Genomic DNA, 11,338 nt, shown 5'->3' on the forward strand with positions numbered 1-11,338 from the left:
GCTAAGAGGCATGCCACGCAGTTTGTTGGCTGCAAACAAGGTGTTGTATGCCAAGTGCCTCTATCTTGCGAAAAATGCTATAGTATTGGGCATACTGGTAGGTGCATAAATGACAGGCTCCGGGAGCACCGTACAGCTGCTGTTCAAGCGCTCGCTGCGGGGGGCCATTTAGCCGACCATTGCCGCCGCTGCCGGTGCGTTCCACACTGTGTTCCAATTTACGAGAAGACACTAATATTGCGCTGTTTTAAGGACCAAGCAAGCCATGGATTGTTTGAAGCGTGGCGAACCATGAAAGCCGGTGAAAAGTGTGTAAGCACGGCATCTGTTAGTTTATCAAAAAAAAAAAAAAAGAAACAGACTATCTGGATGCGAACTTGCCACGTGCGTAACAAAATGCATCACTTGACCTTGCCATTTTTTTGTGCTTTGAGCATGTTCACGCATGCGCCCTTCCTGTATATCTTTTGATGTGTGCAATAAAAATTTCAGTTGATGTCTAGCGCTATAGTCCTGTGTGGTCTCTACTTTTGTCCCATCTTTACCGCGCTACTTAGCCATGTTTCACAGTTCGACCCAACTAGCCCACATTTACGCGTTGACAAGTATTCCTCGACAGGTGCTCCTAAAAACCACAGAACTGTCCGAAGCTACTCGGTCCCATACTAAGATCACTGTTTCCCTGCAGTTGCTGTAACTACAAACATACTTTAAAACTTGTCCAGGTGAACTAAGGCTAGCTAAAAATACGAAGGTTGGAAAAGAAAGGACAGCGTCCAGTGCGAAGCCTTTCTTGGCGGACCCTCAAGATATTTGACCCGGGGCCCGCACTAAGGAGCGGCACCACGTGTTCCGCACTTGATAAAGTTCCTAGATCTACGCTACCCTAATAGTTTTGCTGCAGTATCAGAGGAATACTTTGCATCGTGATCGCAGCGAGATTTGTTCTTATGAAGCATCCAAAGAGGTGGGTTCCAGCTCCAGCTGCAGTCGCACTCAATAGGAATGTAGAAGACGAGAACGGCGCACGTCCTACGGTAAACGTGGCCGTTTGCTGACATCACGAGCCAGGGGGCGCACTAAATAATCTCAAGCGCCGAGGCTCTCTAGGCCTGCTACCATTGTCCAGATGACTGGTAGGAGAGCGCGGCAAATTCTGAACTTGTTCCGGCTTATTAAGGCGAAAAACTTAAGGGCCCCATTCTGCGAAGAATCGTCGTCGTCGTCGTCGTTGTTGCTCCGTCAAGAAAACGGCCGCCGCTGTAGAGGGTAAATAAGCAACACATTTCTGATTCAGTGGGTCTTGAACACGAGTCTCCACAGTAGCTGCCGAATGCATTACCACTCCGCTATCTCCTACGCAAAAAAGACACAAATAGGCGTTTTCCCAGTCCCAGTTATCTATCTCCGCATTTCGCGACAAAAAATGTCGTTGTTGTTGTTCCTTGCTTGGCGGTTTAAACCGAATGATGAATTGGCCGCGAACCGGAAACGTTGAGGGGCTAATGTGCCCACTTTACAAGTAAATTCACTAAATTATGAATTGGGACAGTTATAGTTGTAGAATCTTGCGTGGCACGTGACACCCGAATGAAATGGCACGTGAGAAAACAGGTGCACACCAGCGTGCGCGCGAGTGAGCTTGCTGACGTAGTTCGCGCCGTAAGATAGAGAAACAAAAGCGTAGAAAGAGACGCGTACGCGGTGTGGCAGTAAAGAAGCCGGTCTAAGTAATTCGCGCCAAAATAGAAATGAATGAAAGCGAAGAAAGGTGCAAAGGCGATGAAGCAGTGAATAAGTCAATACGCATTGTCAAACTTCCCCCTTCGAAGACGGCCCTAGGATTATTTCCCCAGCGTGGCCACATTTGTAACCCCTTTGCAACTATAGCAATGCAAGTAATGTAAGTAATGTAAGAGTGGTACCTTCGAAAATCCGGCCACATATACAACTTCCAGTGAGTGTCAAGTGAGACACGACAAACAAGGTATAGGCGGGGAGCGGGGGGTGAAGATTGCAAGACATTTTTACTCTTTAAAATATTCTTATCAGTTTACAAATTGTCTTATGCGATTATCCTTTCTTTGGTTAGTTCTCGCGCATTTCTTTTATCAGAAAAAAGTGATAAAAATGCTATATTCACTTCACTGCTATCTCATTCGGAATGACTGACACCGGCTACGACGACAATCGGCGAGGAATAACAGCGCGAGCTGCTGGAGATTTTCTCGAACAGCTCTCCTTCGCCAAAGCGTGTAAGCCGCACTTGGAGAATTACGGCTCAAGAGCAACAGCCTGTGCAGGTTCATTTTGGAAGCGGGAAATTCTACCCTCTTTATCTGTGCTTTGGGAAAAGTAAAAGACAAAAATCGACTGTTACCTGCCTGCGCTAGGATACAGGCGGCCAGATGCTTGTACTTGCGCCATGCTCGTATCTTGTGTGACACTATCGGGCGCTAAAGCTTACAAAATATATCCCTGCATAATTGCCTGCATCCTTCATCACCATCAGCCAGTTTGTGTTCACGGAAGTACGACGAAGGCGCCTCCTAAAGATTTCCACCCACTCCATCGTGAGTTCGTCGAGCGACTTCACCATTATACTGTGAATAAGAATACAGTACAGCAAAAAATTGCCACAGATAAATTCAATATAATTGTTTCCACTATCGATAAGCGCATTTTCTTACTCTAAAAAAACATTCGAAGCTGCTGGCTTCACTGGTAGTTGGCTCCTCCTCGGCAGTGCTTCCGGCTGACCGGAGCATTTGAGCGTGGTAGTGGATACCCGGTACATCATTTGGAGCGAGGGGAGCTCCGTGGGAAATTTTGCTCGGTGGGCGGGGACGCCGGCGCGGACCTGTTCGGGGAATAGGGAGCCTCGGGCGTCGACCTCGATGCCGGCATGCCGATCAGCTCGGGGCAGCACCAGAAGTTGTGCTGCAGGCGGTTCATACGCGCGACTAGGTCGTAGGTGATGCTGTCGCTGACCACCGAGTCCTTCTTGTACTCCGGGTGCGAGGCGACAACCTGGCGGATCCAGTGGGCCGCAGTCATCAGCTTCCCGGAGGCGCGCCCCTCGATGAGCCGCAGGTACTGTTCCACGGTGCAGCGGGTCGTCACGTCGACCTCTTCCAGGTCATTCAGGAACGCGCGAATGAGCGGCACCAGCCCCGGAAAGTCTGCGCCCGCCTTGCCGTTCACTATCTCGGCCAGCGTCATGCGTGTCACGTGCGCCGGAGGCGGCGTCGCGCCCCCCGATGTCCTCGCCAAGAGGTTCTCGCGGAACCAAAGCCTCTCCCTGAGGACGGCGTCCCTCTTCTGGCATAGCTTCATGTTCTCGTCCACCTTGGATATGGGGACGACGAGGTCCAGGTCAAAGGTCAGGATGGCTCTGGTGAGTAGTACGATGAAAACGATGTAGGCCGCATTCTCAAACTCGGTCATCTGCAGCTCCATGGGCCGGAACTCGACGCACCATCCAATGTCTGAATTCGGCTGCGGCGGCTTGAAGCGTAGCGTGTGCCAGCTCGTCGTCTGAAGGTTCTCGAAATGGTCCTGGTCGTTGTCCACGCCTTCGCTCAGCATCTCCTTGTAGAGCGACAGGGAATCCTTAGCGAAGACATGGGACAAGTGCAGAGCCAGACCGTGGTGGATGTTCTCAGAGCGCAGGAGCTGGTAGATGTCCCTGTTGTGGGCGACTTGCACGTCGTTGTAGACCTCGTTTGCGACGGAGATGAAGCAGGGGATGCTGGAGTAGCGCGCCCGGACAGTGGCCATCTCGTCGTCGGTCCTGTCGTCGACAGCCGCGGAGATCACGTCGAAGCGGCAGTCGCTTTCCACCAGGTAGCCGCGGAAAATGGGGCTGCTGGCTCCCAGCGCCATCATGATTGGGCAGAGGTTGGCCAGCTGGTCGTACAGCCGCATGGCTTCAAGCATGTTGCTCGCCTGCAGGGTCAGCTGCAAGCAGCAGTTGCCCATGCCGAACCCCATGGCGTCCATGTACACGTGGTTGGGCAGAGCTGCGAGCTCTGCTTCCTGGTCGGCACCCAGGCTGGTGAGGTCCTCGACGAAAGGTTCGGCTGTGTTCGCGTCCCGGAAAATGGGCGCGTTGATGACGACGCGCTTTCCCCGGCGCATGCGGATGTTTCGGCTGAGAGTGCGGAAGCGCGGGTGGGCCGGGTAGATCATCTGCTCGGGCACGAACAGCGACGGCATGGCCTCCGAGCGCAGCGACGGTTTGAAGGACGGGTGCGTGAAGTCACTGCAGCCCAGCCTCGGGAAGACGGTGATGCACATGAGCTGCTCGTTGGGCTCCAGTAGCGCGCTCACCTCGGCACGCCGCCTGCGCATGTTGTCTTCGACGACGTTGCAGTGGGAGATCGTGTCGCCGTACGGCAGCATGGGCACTGCCTCCATGGCGTACGCGCCGAACTCGGGGTGCCACTTGCACAGGCTCGGGGAGGGTGCGGCGTGCAGCTCGCGCTCGTTTAGCACCCGCATGATGTCGGCGCCACGAAGCAGCAGCTGGACCTGGCGGCGGGCGTGGTCGAATCGCACCAGCATGTACTCCACCTCGTCGCCCCAGAGCAGCGGGTCATTTCGGCGCCCGCACGTGGCGTGGTAGACCTTGATGAAATGCGCGATGCCCCGGCGCCGTACGTAGTCGCTGCGACGCTTCGTCTCCTCCCACGACAATGAAGAGCCTTGGGACAGCAGACCCATGCCGTCACAGTGTTCTTCGTCAGCGCGCGTTCCCCAAGAACAGCTCACTCTCAAGACCTCGCGCAAGCAAGGATGATGACGATGATGATGCTAATGATGAATAATGATCCCGCACAAAGGGATTGGGCACCAATGTGCAGAAAGACTAGGGACAGACACCGCCACCGCCACCGCACCGCCCGTGCTACCTCTGGCGCCCCCGACGCCCTCGGCGGTGGCGGCTCAAACGAAGGGCTTCGGGGGGCCAAGTGCAGTGGGCCCGGTCTGTCGGGCACCCCTCTGACATCCAACCATGGAGGAAAGAAAAGTTGTTCTTCCTCCATGCATCCAACTAGGAGATGGATGTCGCGCCGTTTCTGCCTGCAACGCAACCTGCAAGAGGACACACACACACACGCACGCACACACACGCAACGCACGCACACACACACACATTAACCAACAGCGCAAGCAAAAGCTTTATATGTGCAAACGAAGAAATTGATGACAGCCAAACATACATTCCCGGGGCAGAACTGAAAAACAGACGCTCCAAATTAGAGGAAACTTAGGAAGCAAAGCGACAAGACGAGGATATTCTTGGCAGTTTTTCTTGCAGCCAGGCAATAACAGCAGCGTGACAATATGCTATCACTAACAATTACACGTTCGTGCGAAGACCACGGAGCGGTGAGGACGTTCGACGATTCCTGGGTAAATAAACTGCATTAAGGAACAGCTAGCAGAATCATCACGCTGATAATTTTCGTTTGTATAGAGGGGCCCGAATGGCAGTATTGCGAAAGTTTCTAGAGCAAAAGGCGAACGGCAGTGTCTAATGTAGATTCAGTCACGCTGCATGTACAAGTATATTACTGCAGTCGCCTCGTGATTGTACGGAGTCCACGGGAAAAAACTTCCAATTAAACACGAAACGCAAGAACAGCATTGCTATTAGCCCGCAACACGTCTCTGTAATGCCGGGTTTTTCGGATCCCAGCATTTCGGTGGTCCATCACCAGTGGGCCTGCGACCCGGCCTAAAAGGCGCGCCATCTTGAATAAACCCTCTCTGCCATTCCCATGGAGGGAAAACGGTAGGAGACGGGTGGTAGTTTGAAGTTTTGTCCGTTTTGTGTCCGTTTCAAAAGCGTCCGTTTTGAGCTAGCCCTGGTTGGTACACACTAAACATTTTTACTCAGCACCCTTTTCGGCTGCTGTTGCACCCTTTTAAACGATTGTTTACACCCTTTATTTTGGAGCACCCTCATGTTAGGGTGCCGGAGCTAAATTATGGTTCTTAAAAGGTACAAAAAGGGTGTAAAATGTTGAATGCACCCTTTCCGCACCCTTAAGAGTGCAAAAATGTTTAGTGTGTATAAAACGAATACCCGGATGTGACGCAACACAAGCACGGCGGAGCTACTGCGTTGAGCCGCGGCTTCTTGCAGCAGACGATTTTGGCAGTTCTAGGGCCCTATTCTCGACGCACTAAATTCACCGTGAACTGTGAATTTACCGGAAGTATTTTCTGATTGGCTTTCAATATTGGTCACATGCTTCCGGTTGACAAAGCGGTTGTGTGTGCTTTCGTCATTTTGGCGTTTCATGACGTTTACTGGCAGCAGTTCTAAATTTGCCTTATTTTTCTCTAGCGAAAGCGCATAATTCTTGGCCGGAAATGAAAAACTAGACAAAATGCAGCGGACATGACAACGTAGGCCTGTCCTTGCTATTAAACAACAATACGGCTTGTCTGCCACGCCCTCTTTGTGATTGGCTGAGAAGGCATGACGTAGTATAACCAGTTGGCGGGAAGGCTTACGTCACACATTGGCAACTTAAGCCTGCGTAAAAAGTGACACATTATTACGTAACAGCTTAAAAATGGCGGCTACTGTCCGCCGTGACATAGGAAAAAAAAAATTCCCGCGCCTTCCCGCGAGGGGAACACGAGTAAATGCAGAGCATTGGGGCCTCAGTACTGGTTGAAGGCAGTGTTGCTTCCCTCGCTTCTTCCGTGATTCTTGAGTAGCAGACACGAGTAAACGTGGGAGCGAGCGTCAACCAAGGAAGGAAGGACCAACGCAGTGATTGAAGCACGAGCGACCGCTAGCCGCTTTATATTTGCAGCGCGCGCAGTAGAGGGAGAGTAGTACGGGGGGGAGAGCGCGCATGCGCAAGCAGCGCGCGCCCTTCCACGCCCCACCGCGCTGATATCACGCACCTGTTAAGCCGAGACCGCGACGGAGCGAACGGGCTGACTACGACGCATGCGCGCGCCAGCTGCTGTTGAGAGAGAGGAGGGAAGGAGGAGAGCTAGGCGCACCTGCTGCGGACGCGGAGCTGTGGACGCCGTCCGACGCAGGAAGAGGCGAGGCTAAGAAATGCTCCGCATTTAAAATATCACCGACCTTCGACGCCGTGAAATCTCCGTTAATTTGCAGTAGCCGCAGTTTCGCACGACGCGCGATTTAAAACTGTTTTCTCGCGAAAGAAATAATGGTTTTGAATGTTTCCAAGTAAGCGATAACGGTGCATAAAAATAACGTCCCGTATTTTGTTTTTATGTTTGGCAATGAAATAGCAATTACTTGTTTGGCGTAACAGTAACATAAGAGGGCAGTACAAGCCTCTTTATTACAAAGAACCCAACGCATGGCATTTGTCCCGACTCCTCGTAGTAAGCTGGTGGGTCACATGATCGCGTTAAAAAGAAAAAAAACAACAAAGAAAACTGACTTTCATTCATTACCGCGCTGATTGAGGTCGAGCTAGATGAACGAGTGAATCCGCGGCATAGGGTATACGCTCGGCCGTTATCAGGCTCGGCATTTCGCTGCCCTAACCGCGTTATACAACCGATGGTCACGGCAGTATTTTTCTGTGATCATGCCATAAACTTGTAACATAGCAGCAGACGATAGCGTGGCGGCAGTGACGGCCGGGAAATTGATAACGCAACAAAGCTTGCATTGAAGCGGAGAGCTCAACTATGATGCTGAACACGATTGAAAGAAATAAAAAGATACGGTAAAAAAGATCGTGTGATGTTCTTCAGCTGAACATCCGCCTTTCGCTCGCTTTTGGATCAACGTTACTTGATTGTCTTCTGGTGTTGACGCCAATTTCGACCTGCAGAAATGTGTTTCCCTTGCCAGCATATCAGCTGCCGTCCCAATTTTTATAATACATGTCAAGTGTTTTTATATTTTTTATGTGCAATATTTGATACCTTGGTTGTTATCTTTATGAGAGGAGCGTCAAATTACATTGCATGTCGCCATAGCTATACGTGCATCCCGTCACTAGTCAGTAGTATTAACTCTATGCCGTCACTGATTGCTTACGCAAAAAACATGGCAATTCTCTGTGAATTTATGCAGTCGAGAATGGGTACCCTGATGTGAATGCGCCGGTCATCGCCTCGTTGCTGGCTCACCGGCGGCGGAACAGGAGGGCGACAACTGATTGTGATCCGTTCGAAATGGCTGCCGAAGCATTCCGCCTCTCGAAGAGGACTGTGCGGGGGCTATGCGACGATCTGCGAGGCGAACTTGACCGGCGGCAGCGCGGCTGAGTCGCGAGGACAGAGTGATATGCGCCCTTCGTTTCTTCGCTGCCGGTGGTTTCAGTCAGCGGTTGATAAAGGACAAGCGATATAGCTGTCGTAATCCTCCGTGAGCCGGTGCATCTACGCCGTCGCCATCACACAGTGAAACAAACAATCGTCTGCGAGCCTGATAGCTGGCCAGCAAGCGAACCCTCCCCCCCCCCCCCCCCCGAAAAAAAAAAAAAAAACTGCCGCCTTGCGAAAGTGGATGTCCAGCAAAGCTTTTGTAAACTACTATAAATGGTGATGGAGGAGGGCATGAAATGTTCGTGGTAGTCTCGGCGGGCTTGTCGTTTGCACTCGGCTAGTGTCTCTAGATAAGGGTACAGAGTATCGGCACTCTTTTCTCCTATTGTTCAGTGCCGCCGGAATGATCGTTGGTCCCTTCTCATTACAGGACATTTGTTTACGCTGCGACGGTTCACGGGCGCCGCCATTTTGTTGTTGGTGCGTTTTAGCCGCGGTCAACTCTGGTCTGGTAGGCTTGGCTTGTCCTCCCTGATTTGCGGCTGCGCGCGACTGACGTCTTTCCGAATGCGAATCAAAGATAACGCGTGAAGCAGCAGCATTTCAGCAGCAGAAGTGTGCCCAACGATGCAGTTTTGCGGCATCTTACGTAGTGTTGTTAACAAACCGCCGAAGTTAACGGCAAGACTGTGGATGCGGCAATCTCGCAACACTGATAAAATGGCCGCCGTTGCTGACTTGCGTGCCTGTGTGGCGGTACTCGAATATCTTGTCCACTGACACTACGCTCGGCTTCCCTGGCGGGAAATTCTGGGTCATGCCTAACCTGACGCATGCGCTCGGTGTCTTGGGAAAGAACTGCTCTATTTAGAGAAACTACTCCTGCGTAGCCTTCAAACATAGTCTTCAAAATAATTATTACCGGGAACACATCCTCGGGGTCGGGGGGTCCCATTGGTCGCAGGCGCCTTGTCATCCATAATACAGTTCCGACGTTTGTTTTATGGTTTCCATAAACGAATGCTGACCTGTTGGGGGTATAGGTATACAGCTTTGCTGTAATAAACATGCTTGGTGTACACAGACCTAGTACACGTGCCACGACGTAAAAAACAGTATTTCCGTGGATTTCTTCAGGGACAACTTTCGTCTCACTCTCTGTTATGCAACTGTAGTGAGGGCCCCTTTCTTGATGTCACCCCGGATCCGCCCCCGTGGGGCGGACGATGAATCGGTCATGGAGATTGCGAGGGATGGGAAGAGAGGGTTCTGTAGCGGAAGAGAAGTTGAGCGGAATGCAGTCGCTGGAGAAGGGACTGACCTGTTGCGGTGGTTGCAAGGCGGGCGTACTGACTAACAAGATGAGCTTCGACGAGGTCAGATGCGGTGTTGTAGACGCCAAGCGATTCTATAGACGAGAATTGTTAAAACAGATATTGTTGATAGTATTAAAGCAGATATTGTTAAAGCATATTTTACTTTTATGAGCAAGTAACGTCTACGACCTGCACAGGCAAATCGTATATATAATGGCCTGGTTTAAGTACCGAGTCACGTTCGCACGCCGGCAGCAGGATGCCATGATTATAAATTTGCCCTAGCGCGCGATCGGAGGCATTTGCTGAATGTACCGAACCACTGAGCGTGCGTAGCAGGCATTCGCAGGAGACGCGTATTTGCCGCCGCATAACACAATTATTTCCTGCTACAAACACAGCAGCAACGTGTGAGGTACACCAAGATTTCACGGATTGCTCAAAAGAACTTTTGCGTTTTAGCGGCGGGTGGGAACCGGCGTGCTCCGCCACCGCGACGCTATTTCGCTTTCGGCTCGCCTTTTTCGCGTAATCGTGCTGCAGCATATATGTGTCGGGTTGATTTTTGTTGGCTTCTCGTCAATAAAATGAACAGAGAATGCTTCCAGAGCGCAGAAATGTGCGATAAGGATTGAGCATGAGGGTGAATAAACAGCGCTTCCAGAATCAGCGTACAACCGTACTTGCCCTCGCAAATTTGCTAGGCTCAAAATCTTTCCGATTCAGCGTGACGACTCATTCGCGGCGGCACTCAAGGGACACAGGAAATTTGCGCAGCGAATAGACTCCGCACATGCAAACACTTCTTTTGTCGTGGTGCACTTCGCACGTTTCTTCTATGAGCACTTTGTACTTACGCTGATTGTTGTTGCAGCCAACAACGGCGTAGTGACGCCCGGACGAGCAGATTCTTTACATCGAAAGTAAAGGCAATGACGGCAACCTGCCCAGAGAATAAACATCATTGGGGATAAAAAGTCGGGCGTCCTGCTGGCGCGGCGAAAGGTAGCCTCACAGGCAACCCCCGTGAGGACAAAGCGTACGTAGGGTGGCACGCCGCCTTAGCGGGTTGAGAACGGAATTTATGGGCAAACCTGACAACTCTCGTACGTTTTGAACGTTCTCCTTAAAGCACTGTTAAACTTCGCGCTGCTGACATACTGAATAAATGACACTTACCGATTTTTGATGCCGCGGGGACGTCTGATATCCACGCACGGCACGGAACAAGTGTGTGTGACTGCGGCGTCGTCTGCTCGCGGCGCAGACCCCAATAAATGCCCGCCAGATGGCGCACCGGTTGACGCAAAATGGCCGACTCGGCAGAATTCTGGTCTATACATAGAGTTTCATACTAATATACACTAGAGGGAAATCTGGCGCCACCGTCTAGGGAAGCCGCGCTTCAGCGAGCGTGCCGTCATGTACCGGGCAGGCACGTTCCACTTGTCCTTGGCATGGCTCATGAACAGGCTCAAAAGTTGGCTTTGGCCGCAAAAATGCAACAATTATACTGTCGCGGATTAATAGAATTTGTTTTATTATTATAAAATTAAAGCTCCAGAAAGAATTATTTGTCAGGGATTATTTAGAAGCTTCATGCGAGATGAACAAAAAAACAATGTTACCCCTTTTGGCTCCAAGACGAAAAAGAAGCCATGTGGCTAACCAAGCCAAGGAGGCGAGGAACGTCGCTAGCTGCAATGGCGCCGCCCACGGCGGCCCGCGAATGCAGCGCC

General features: G+C 51.4%; 1 pseudogene across 2 annotated transcripts; it reads right to left on the reverse strand.

Annotated features, from left to right (window-relative positions):
* Positions 1-2,586: 2,586 nt before the first annotated feature.
* On the reverse strand, positions 2,587-10,865 carry LOC144151969 (glutamate--cysteine ligase catalytic subunit pseudogene; annotated as a pseudogene). Of its 2 annotated transcripts, XR_013319021.1 has the most exons (4): positions 10,779-10,865; positions 10,457-10,542; positions 9,605-9,691; positions 2,587-5,097 (listed from the first exon to the last, which is right to left on the reverse strand). The product of XR_013319021.1 is annotated as a glutamate--cysteine ligase catalytic subunit pseudogene, transcript variant X1 (transcript). The 2 variants fall into 2 exon arrangements; XR_013319022.1 differs by lacking the exon at positions 10,457-10,542 and having other exon boundaries at positions 10,779-10,817.
* Positions 10,866-11,338: the final 473 nt, after the last annotated feature.

Source organism: Haemaphysalis longicornis, unplaced genomic scaffold, assembly GCF_048455015.1.
Source record: "Haemaphysalis longicornis isolate Haplotype H1 unplaced genomic scaffold, Haemaphysalis longicornis Haplotype H1 scaffold_9, whole genome shotgun sequence".
In the NCBI taxonomy this organism is placed as follows: Eukaryota; Metazoa; Arthropoda; class Arachnida; order Ixodida; family Ixodidae; genus Haemaphysalis; species Haemaphysalis longicornis.